This window comes from Clytia hemisphaerica, unplaced genomic scaffold, assembly GCF_902728285.1.
Source record: "Clytia hemisphaerica strain Z4C2 unplaced genomic scaffold, Clytia hemisphaerica genome assembly, whole genome shotgun sequence".
Classification (NCBI taxonomy): Eukaryota; Metazoa; Cnidaria; class Hydrozoa; order Leptothecata; family Clytiidae; genus Clytia; species Clytia hemisphaerica.
Window position 1 is genome coordinate 59877 of NW_027103942.1, and position 11220 is coordinate 71096.

General features: G+C 36.0%; 1 long non-coding RNA gene across 1 annotated transcript; it reads right to left on the bottom strand.

The window, feature by feature from the left end:
- Positions 1 to 4676: 4676 nt before the first annotated feature.
- On the bottom strand, positions 4677 to 8472 carry LOC136809940 (uncharacterized). The gene is made up of 4 exons (XR_010847037.1): positions 8401 to 8472; positions 6591 to 6672; positions 5237 to 5302; positions 4677 to 5078 (listed from the first exon to the last, which is right to left on the bottom strand). It is a non-coding gene; the product is annotated as an uncharacterized lncRNA (long non-coding RNA).
- Positions 8473 to 11220: the final 2748 nt, after the last annotated feature.

The following is an 11220-nucleotide window of genomic DNA, read 5'->3' on the forward strand; positions in this document are numbered from 1 at the left end:
ATCTGTCAAATGTTGTGCAATCAGAAGGCATATTAACTGATGTCATGGCCTTGTAATTTTGAAAATGCCTCGAAAAAACAAGAGCATTAAATTTGTGTGATTCTTTTTTTTTCTGTCTGAATGAAAATGACTTTTCATGATATACGGGCTCATCAAGTTTATTTCTCATTGTATCTGCTTTTTTATAAAAATCAAAAAGTGATTTCTTTATCTTATCTTTTCTGGTCTTCAAAGCAACGTTTTCTGGATTGACAGAGTTTGGAGCGATATCAGGACTGTCAGCATTTATGATGAGAACATCAGCACTGTCAGCATTCGCAGTGAGAGCTTCAGGATAGTTAGCTTTCGCAGTGAGAACGTCAGGATAGTCAGCATTTGCAGTAAGAACTTCAGCATTGTCAGCATTCGCAGTGAGAACTTCAGGATAGTCAGCATTTGCAGTGAGAACGTCAGGATAGTCAGCATTTGCATTGAGAACTTCAGCATTGTCAGCATTCGCAGTGAGAACTGCAGCATTGTCAGCATTCGCAGTGAGAACTTCAGGATAGTCAGCTTTTGCAGTAAGAACTTCAGCATTGTCAGCTTTCGCAGTAAGAACTTCAGGATTGTCAGCATTCGCAGTGAGAACGTCAGGATAGTCAGCATTTGCATTGAGAACTTCAGCATTGTCAGCATTCGCAGTGAGAACTGCAGCATTGTCAGCATTCGCAGTGAGAACTTCAGGATAGTCAGCTTTTGCAGTAAGAACTTCAGCATTGTCAGCTTTCGCAGTAAGAACTTCAGGATAGTCAGCATTTGTAGTGAGAACTTCAGGATAGACATCATTTGCATTGAGAACTTCAGGATAGTCAGCATTCGCAGTAAGAACTTCAGGATAGTTAGCTTTCGCAGTGAGAACTTCAACATTGTCAGCATTCGCAGTGAGAACTGTAGCATTGTCAGCATTCGCAGTGAGAACTTCAGGATAGTCAGCTTTCGCAATAAGAACTTCAGCACTGCCAGCTTTCGCAGAGAGAAGAACTGCCGCATTGTCAGCATTCGCAGTAAGAACTTCAGCATTGTCAGCATTCGCAGTAAGAACTTCAGCATTGTCAGCTTTCGCAGTGAGAACTGTAGCATTGTCAGCATTCGCAGTGAGAACTTCAGGATAGTCAGCTTTCGCAGTAAGAACTTCAGCATTGTCAGCTTTCGCAGTGAGAACTTCAGGATAGTCAGCTTTCGCAATAAGAACTTCAGCATTGCCAGCTTTCGCAGAGAGAAGAGCTGCAGCATTGTCAGCATTCGCAGTAAGAACTTCAGCACTGTCAGCATTCGCAGTGAGAACATCAGCATTGTCAGCTTTCGCAGTAAGAACTGCAGCATTGTCAGCTTTCGCAGTGAGAACTTCAGGATAGTCAGCTTTCGCAATAAGAACTTCAGCATTGCCAGCTTTCGCAGAGAGAAGAGCTGCAGCATTGTCAGCATTCGCAGTAAGAACTTCAGCACTGTCAGCATTCGCAGTGAGAACATCAGCATTGTCAGCTTTCGCAGTAAGAACTGCAGCACTGTCAGCATTCGCAGTAAGAACTTCAGCATTGTCAGCATTCACAGAGAGAATTTCAGCATTGTCAGCTTTCGCAGTGAGAATTTCAGGATAGTCAGCTTTCGCAGTAAGAACTTCAGCATTGTCAACTTTCGCAGTGAGATCTTCAGCATTGGCAGCATTCGCAGTGAGAACTGTAGCATTGTCAGCATTCGCAGTGAGAACTTCAGGATAGTCAGCATTTGCATTGGCAGTGGTGAGAGCTTTTTTGCTACTGGAGCTTTGTTTAAGATTCGATAGATTGACACCAGTAATAATCTTTTCATACTTTCTCTTTCGATTTCTTTTTCTACCAAGCGTGTAAACGATATTTCTCCTGGCAAGATTTCGTTCTAAAGCTTCTTGAAAGAGTTCATTGGATGTACTAGTTTTTGAAGATTCTGCGTCATATTTGCATTTGATTTTCGATATAGCGCAATACTGTCCATCAGTTTTAAACAAGTTATTTGAAAACCAAGAATTTAGCTCATCCATAGTGCACTAAAAATTACATACATATGTTTTAAAGAGTATGTAAGAAAGACGTGAACTTTTTCAGCAAGTACTTTTTCTTTTTTATATAAGGTAGTTGAATTTGAGGGAATCAGAAGCTACTCTTAGGTTCCAAATAAACGGGGGGGGGTTGGAAAATTTTCTAGATTTTAATAAACGGGGGGACCTAATTGCCGGGGGGGTTGGAAATTGTACTTCTGAAACCCAAAAATAAGGTAAAAATAGGCTAAAATCAGGCTATTTAGAGCATAATAAGGGCCTTCTCTTTGACAGCTGAAAATATTCTTACAGATTAATAAACGGGGGGGGGGGTCCTAATAAGGTCCGGGGGGTTGGAAAATTTTCGAAAAATTAACAAGCGGGGGGGGGGCCGTTTATTTGGAACCTAAGAGTATATACTAACGTTTACTAAAAGTAGTAAATAATACTTTATTTCAAGTCCCGTAGTGTTAGCTACTAAAACAGTAAATAATCACAATACTGTATAAATAAATTCAAACATTTCAACAGGGCCCAAAGGACGAGGGGTAAGAAAAGGGTAAAAGGTAAAGAGAGCGTTTAAAATTCTACAAGAAGAGAATTAAACTAGACCAATAAAAGAAGGGTTTACGTAAGGGTTTGGACTATAATTTTGGTATTCTTTCTTTTCGAAAGAAAAAAAACAGAAAAATCTTCGTACTTTTGTCCCTGTTCTCTATATCTTATAACTTAAAAAAAAAAGAAATTAGCGACACTCTGTGATACTTCTAAACGTGATAGGACTATCAGGTGTCACTATCGAAAATTGGCTTTTGCTTTTTGCTCTAAATATATAATTAGTAAATGCTGCTAAAAATTTGTATTTTCATGGTTTTCTGAAAAAAAATCAGCGACACTCTATGATACTTCTAAACCTAATAGGACTATCAGGCGTCACTCGAGTGTTGAAGATTATTATCAAATATTGGATTTTGCTTTTTGCTTTTAAACATATGTAGTAAACGCTGTTAAAAATTTGTATTTACATGGTTTTCTGAAAAGAAAATCAGCAACACTCTATGATACTTCTAAACCTGATAGGACTATCAGGCGTCACTCGAGTGTTGAAGATTATTATCAAATATTGGATTTTGCATTTTGCTTTTAAACATATGTAGTAAACGCTGTTAAAAATTTGTATTTACATGGTTTTCTGAAAAGAAAATCAGCAACACTTTATGATACTTCTAAACCTGATAGGACTATCAGGCGTCACTCGAGTGTTGAAGATTATTATCAAATATTGGATTTTGCTTTTTGCTTTTAAACATATGTAGTAAACGCTGTTAAAAATTTGTATTTTCTGAAAAAAAATCAGCGACACTCTATGATACTTCTAAACCTAATAGGACTATCAGGCGTCACTCGAGTGTTGAAGATTATTATCAAATATTGGATTTTGCTTTTTGCTTTTAAACATATGTAGTAAACGCTGTTAAAAATTTGTATTTACATAGTTTTCTGAAAAGAAAATCAGCAACACTCTATGATACTTGTAAACCTGATAGGACTATCAGGCGTCACTCGAGTGTTGAAGACTATTATCAAAAATTGGATTTTGCTTTTTGCTTTTAAACATATGTAGTAAACGCTGTTAAAAATTTGTATTTTCATGGTTTTCTGAAAAAAAATCAGGAACACTCTATAATACTTCTAAACCTAATAGGAATATCAGGCGTCCCTGATAGGACTATCAGGCGTTACTCGAGTGTTGAAGATTATTATCAAAAATTGGATTTTGCTTTTTGCTTTTAAACATATGTAGTAAACGCTGTTAATGGTTTTCTGAAAAAAAATCAGCGACACTCTATGATACTTCTAAACCTGATAGGACTATCAGGCGTCACTCGAGTGTTGAAGATTATTATCAAAAATTGGATTTTGCTTTTTGCTTTTAAACATATGCAGTAAACGCTGTGAAAAATTTGTATCTTTATGATTAAAAAAATCAGCGACACTCTATGATACTTCTAAACCTGATAGGACTATCAGGCGTCACTCGAGTGTTGAAGATTATTATCAAAAATTGGATTTAGCTTTTTTGCTATTTAAAAAACATATAATTAGTAAACGCTGTTAAAAATTTGTACTTTCATGGTTTAAAAAAAATCAGCGACACTCTATGATACTTCTAAACCTGATAGGACTATCAGGCGTCACTCGAGTGTTGAGGATTGTTATCAAAAATTGGATTTTGCTTTTTGCTTTTAAACATATAATTAGTGAACGCTGTTAAAAATTTGTACTTTCATGGTTTAAAAAAGAATCAGCGACACTCTATGATACTTCTAAACCTGATAGGACTATCAGGCGTCACTCGAGTGTTGAGGATTGTTATCAAAAATTGGATTTTGCTTTTTGCTTTTAAACATATAATTAGTAAACTCTGTTAAAAATTTGTACTTTCATGGTTTAAAAAAAATCAGTGACACTCTATGATACTTCTAAACCTGATAGGACTATCAGGCGTCACTCGAGTGTTGAGGATTGTCCAAAAATTGGATTTTACTTTTTGCTTTTAAACAAATATGTAGTAAACGTGTTAAAAATTTGTATTTTCTTTTCATGGTTTTCTGAAAAAAAATCAGCGACACTCTATGATACTTCTAAACCTGATAGGACTATCAGGCGTCACTCGAGTTTTGAAGATTATCATTTAAAATTGGCTTTTTGCTTAAAACAAAATAGTAAGTGCTATCAAGATGAAATTTCATGTTTTATTTTTTTAAAGAAATCAGCAACTCTTTATTACCCTTACCCCTCATCCATATTTCAAATATTCTAAGATACCCAGAAAGATCTCACAAGGTCAGCTACCTATTACTTTTTAAATCTTACACTCCCTACATGACTACTCTATTTTTCCAAAACGACCTAAAGAAAACCAACACTTTGCAGTTATCTTCCAGTCTGCAGTTAACTTGCTGCACATATTACCTTTTTCTTACTCCTCCCTTTGAGTGATATTGGAAGCCTCTATCAATCCCTTAAAAAAGATTCAAATTATGAATACTATAAATTAAAATATTTTCAAAATAGAATGGATGATAAAATTGCTCTCGTCAAACTCTCATGTAATGTATGCGAATTTCAAATTATAATCACAGATCTTTTGTATAATACTTACTTTCTATAAATACTTACACAAAATAATCGAGAGAAACAATTCAACAAATTCAAGATTGTAATACGTTCATCAGTTCAAGAAACCTATGATTTTGAAGAAAAAAATTTTCTTAGCATGTTTAAATTGAAAGAGCACGAGAAAAATACTGCAAAATATCCAATTAGTACAGTAAACTTAGAATTTCAAGTATACTTTCTTGTTTGATACTAAATAATCTTTTGCCAGCAATTTAAGATACAAGATTGTTTTTATATGTATCAGTTTAAAATAGAATGACCCATCATTGTTCAGGCAAGGTCTGGATCTTCTTTTGAAGTTACTATTGGAGCTATGAGCTTAGTTCCTTAAGGACGCAAAAGATATGGTTTAGGTGGTTTACTGTACTTTCCCTTGTAAAAAGTTCAGTTTTTATTCCAAAAATTTTTATGTCCCCTTTGTGATGTAATTTTCCAAAAGATTCTTTCTTTTGGAAATCTCTATAGAGTGAAAATTTTACAGTTCTAAAGAAAAGATGTCCACACCCTCAAAAGTTCAAAAGTTATCCAGTCCTGATTTAAATATCTTGAAAACTTAGTAACTAAAAGTGTTAATACAGACAAATGTCATGCAACAATTTTAAAACCTTTTTAGTTCCCTTGTGTAATTTTGTAATCTGAATGTAAAAAGTTGCATGATGGTTCATGTTAAAGATGAATTTCCACAGAAATAGAAAACATGCTTTAAAGGTAAACAAATGACTTGCTAGTGGGTTCCAAGTTTGCTGAGTTTCTTTCTCATTTTGAGTTTCAGAGTGGGGTTCATTGAGAAATTCCCAGGTAGTTTAGGTACATAAGGTTACTACATTATAAAATCTTTCAATTTTAAAGACTGGACATGTTAGACTGAACAATGAACATTTGGTAGTTAGGGTATCATGTTGGATATTTAAAAACTCCACCATAAAAAAATGACAGGTTTATGCATAAGTATTATAAGTGTACATTCATTTTTAACTACTATCATTGTTTTGATGCTGAAGTTTTTAATTATATTCAACATGACATCCTAGCTAGCAAATGGTCTATGAGCCGGGGGGGGTGGCACCCAAGGTAGATGACCTACTGTATGTACACCCCTTAAGGGTCCCTTTTCCAAGCTTGTCAGGTTGGGTCAAAATGAGCAAAGATGGGGAAAAGTGCACTACACTCTACAGGGTGTAGAATTTGAAAAATCATAGTATATTTTTCCTGAAAATTTACTCAAATTAAGCTAAATTTTCCCTGCACTGTAAGGGTTTAAAATATCAAAGGCCTAATTTTGGGCCGCACGTAAAGTCATTTTTTAATCAAGTGCCCGCTTAGGTCTATGAGGTTATATAATATGCACACTTACCAATGCTCACAGCTTTGAAAAAAATCTTCACAATCATCAGGTTGGGCAGGTTACGATTTGCAAGGTGATTTGTGTGTAGAACCTGAAGTGAAGAAACCAGCAAAGCTTGAATGGCAACTGTAGTACTACAAGACATGCATTGAAAGTCGAATATTGCTATTGCGAAAGACAAATCATTTCATACGAGCCCACTAAATGCAAAGTTCCAATATGATCAGAAACCCAACACTCAAACCACTGCGCTACTGATACAAGCCAGGAGAATTTCTCTGGTGGCTGCTATTTATTATTGTACAAACTACAGATTACAAACTACACTATATTAAGAGAAAATCACAAAAAAGTGTTTGTTTCGATCGAGCTCCAACTCTGACACTAACTGATAATGACCCAATTCCCAGCCAATCTGAAACCCAACCACAACCATACCCAACCCTACTAGGTTGCCTGCATGTCCTGACACTATTCCTGCAATATATTTGCATTGTGTTATTTGCTTTTATGGAGAAGCCATCACCATAGACCTTTTTTCAAAGAGGCCACCCTGTTGAATAATTATGTGGTCCAGCAGAAAAACAATGATAAAACCATGCATAATTATGCATGCCTCTACCATTGTTTTTTTTGGCTGGACTACATAATTATTCAACAGGACGTCCTCTTTGAAAAAAGGTCTATTTGACCATGAGGATTGGAATAGGTCTGATGTAAGTATTTTGGTAGCAAGTTTAAGAGAAATAGTTTATAGCCATCATAAATAAAGTATAATATCGTGAAGTTGGGTAACTTGCATCAGTGGAGGAAAACTTGCATAACCATCAAATGACTGACTAAATTAAAGTAGCAAAATTTTAAAACAAATCAACTAAGCAGCTCAGCTCGCAGCCCTTCTCTACCATATTTGTTTTGATTTAAGTAACTTTATATTTTAATGACCAGCCAGATTATTCATTTAAGGGTTATGCATGTTAGCCTCCACTGATGCAAGTTACCCGATCTCACGGTATAATTAATTTGGGGTTGAGGGTAAACTGTTCATCTTTTCCCAGACAAAAAAAGCTTCTTTTTACTTGGCTTTGTCAATGCAGTACTGTGCCAAACATAGTATCACTTCACACACACACACACACACACACACACACACACAACACTGACAACGAACAACATACAGCCAGGCACATCCTGGCAAATGAACGGGGTATTTTTCACTTGCGACCATTGGCAAATGAACGGGGTCGAAAACGAAAGTGACGTAATAGCGCCGAATACCCAGTTCAATTGAACCGATATGGAAATATTTTGCTTCATTTCAAAGAACTGCATAGATGAAATTTTTATTCCATGGGTCAATTTTGTCTTCGAAGATTGAAGAAACTTTTAAAGAAAAAATAAAGTTCCCAGTTTTCTTACTTTTTTCCCTTTTTCAGTTCGAAGTTCATTTTTATTCATTTTCACGCTTTTAGCCTGAGACGTCCTATCTCATTTACACTGGGTGACGAATACCCCATGCAAATGCTCACCCCGTTCATTTGCCAGGATGTGCCTGACTGACATACTCACCTACCTTAATTCAAATTCGTAAATTCTTGACAAGAAATTTTGCCATACCCATACCCCAACAACCAACTGAACCAACAACCTAACTTACTTTCGTTACTCGCACACATTGACATATCAGGCAAACTTAAAACTTACCACTAGCACTACTTCTGTTTTACTATACAGAGTACGTACAGTCCAGACAGTAGTCTAAGTATACTTATTTCCCTGCCTTACTTTATATATTTTGGAATAAAAATTTCAGACATACCTTGTATGCTATGATTTCTTAATGATCACCACTGATAGCAGCAAGTCATCCTTATCAAACTTGTGTGTTTGTTTGTTGTCCATGTTCCTGATGTTCAATGTTAATGTTTACAGTTTGACAGTCGGTTCTTGTTTTGCCAGTCTGTTGGTAATTTTCTGAATTATTAATGTCGCTGTGAGCGGCTACCATATTGAGACCAGCCTGTTCGCGCGGTTTCGATGTTGGCACATGGACTCTAAGTTTTGTGACGCCATGTGTAGCATCAGATAGGAGGTCCAGTGCCGTAAATATTTTTATATTATACACCCCGCCGCCCGGCGCGTAGCAACAACCGGTGGGGTTTTCGCGTGTTGGCTGTCAGTGCTATTAATCCTCGAATCCTGCGAAGAGTTGTCTGAGTTCGTGAGTTTTAACGTACCCAAACTCCTCTTCGATTTGGCCATCTAGGCATTTTTTCTGTAAGTTGGATTCATTCAGAAAACATACGCAAAAAATCTTTATTAATTAATTTTCCAAATTCTCAGTCAGAACACATTAACGAAGAGTCGAAAATACTTCTATTTATTTTCCAGGGAGTAGATAGGCCTAGATAGGAAAGTTAAACTTTTCCAGAACCCAAGAACACATCAGCCCGAGAGAACACATCAATCAATATTTCATATCGAACACATCTATTTTTCATTTTTCATAAAACACTTCATGAGTTTTTTTTGTATCATTATCACATTATCATCAGAACACATCATATTTTTTAGACATTTGCTATTTGGATATCATCATGCAAGCTTTACTATTTTACACGCCTTTCCTTCTAAAGAACACATCAAAATTTCTAGCTGGCGGTTAATACGGAACCTTGTAAGAACAGATCAAAATTTCTAGCCGAAACATACACACAGAACACATCGAAAAAAAAGGTCGCCTCGCCGGCTGCTTTCGAATGTTCAATCTTCGTGTTGACATCTTCACCATTTTCTATGGTAGAAATAAAAATTGAACCGTTGTATACCCAGAATCTGTCTATGAGTTTTCCATCATAAAGTCTTTTAAACTGACTCCACAAGAATCTAGAGTAGGGAGCTAAGTTGCAATTTATAAAAAGTTTATCATTAATTCCCAATTGTGAGAGTTTCCCTGTCGTCTCGATTTGACTCGAGTTTTTCTTTCTCTGATGTAGAAGGTCACAAAATTTACGATTAACAAATCTCACGATGGTCCTTGGTGTCTTTTCTTTTCTGTTCTTTTTCAAGCGATGGCAGGCTTCGATATCTTGCTTTTTAATTTTGATTCCAATGGTATCTGCAATGCCTATCACATTTGATTCCAGGCCTTCCTCATCATCCTTTGGGATTCCACAAAACTCAATGTTGTTACGCCGGTTGTACTGTTGAAGATTATTTAGTTCAGTTTCTAAATTGACAACTCTTTTTTGGGTGCTCTGAAGTTCACTTCTAAGCATTTGATTTTCATTTTTCAGCTGTTTTATGATGTCATCCTTAGGTTAACTGAGTGGTGAGATGTGTTGTAAGTTCCTCTTTAAGCTTAGTAATCTCATGGTTGTGGTTCAATAACTTCCTGAAGAGGAGGATTGTTTTTTCTTGCTTCCTCTTTTAACCATTGTGAAGGTATACAAAATGTAAGATCAAAAATTAAATTTGACTCTTCCAGATGTAAGTTTTACATTAGCAAATCAAAAGCACGTCCGACCTCTATGAAATGACGAACGCGATTGAAATTTTACACGAAGCCCAGTGTTGTCATGGACCCACTCGACCCCATTCTTTTAAAATGAAAAAACATTGAGCTGTGTGTGACGTAATAAGGGCCAGCGTAAAAAGGGTCGGTGTAAAAAGGGCTGATAAGGTAGTCTTGAGTCATACGATTATGCCTAATTAAGATCCGTTTGTTTTGATCTTTTAAAACCTTGATGAAGCGCCACAAAATGAAAAAATTGTAATCAATGACAACTTGGCGCAGCAGATTTTTTGATATGTAGGTGGCTTACGGTAAACATAACATTAAATTCCAGGCCTTATGGGCAAAATGTCAATAAAAAGCTCAAAAATCTTTTGCTGACGACCTCTTACTGATGAAAGGAAAATTAGATAGATAAATATACCTTTAGTCTGCTTCTTCTTTGCACCAGTAGTCACAATTTTATCAATTTTACTTGGGTAGTACGTCATGTCAGGTCCCCATAGAGGAAAGCCTCGCATGTGTTGCACCAGATCATCTTCTGAAACCAAGACACTATCAGGCACTTCAATAAACCCATTTTTCTTCTCTTCATCTGAAGCTTAATAGATTATTGTTCGAAATTGAAAGTGTTCGTAAGGGGCATAATTACTTGCTCCATCATCAAACAGCATTTTGACCATGAGCTTACTTCCAAGGTGTTTTGGTGGAGGAGTTGCATTCATCAATTGTCCTGGCGCTTTAATTGGTCTTTTCTGTCTTTCGCTCATTATTGTGGTGTATATTTAAACAAAAAATCTTCAGTGAAGTGAAGTGCTCTGTGTGTTTTTAAATCTCCTCGTGTGAACTTCTTTGAGAGCTTTCATCTTTTAAAATTGCGGGTGAATGTACCCACATCGCATTTCGAATATCTCGGGTAAAATGTTAAGGGCCGATCTAGATCTTCTTTTTACAATCCTGTAAAAAGAATTTACTATATTCTTTGTCCTTTGTCATATTAATTGTAAGAATTCTCCATTTTCATGACAGAGTAATCATAATTTCTGAATATCATTTCTTCTTGAGCATAATGGGGGAATCTTTTAGATAAAGGAATCAAAGGAATATGTATTTGTGTAATGACCA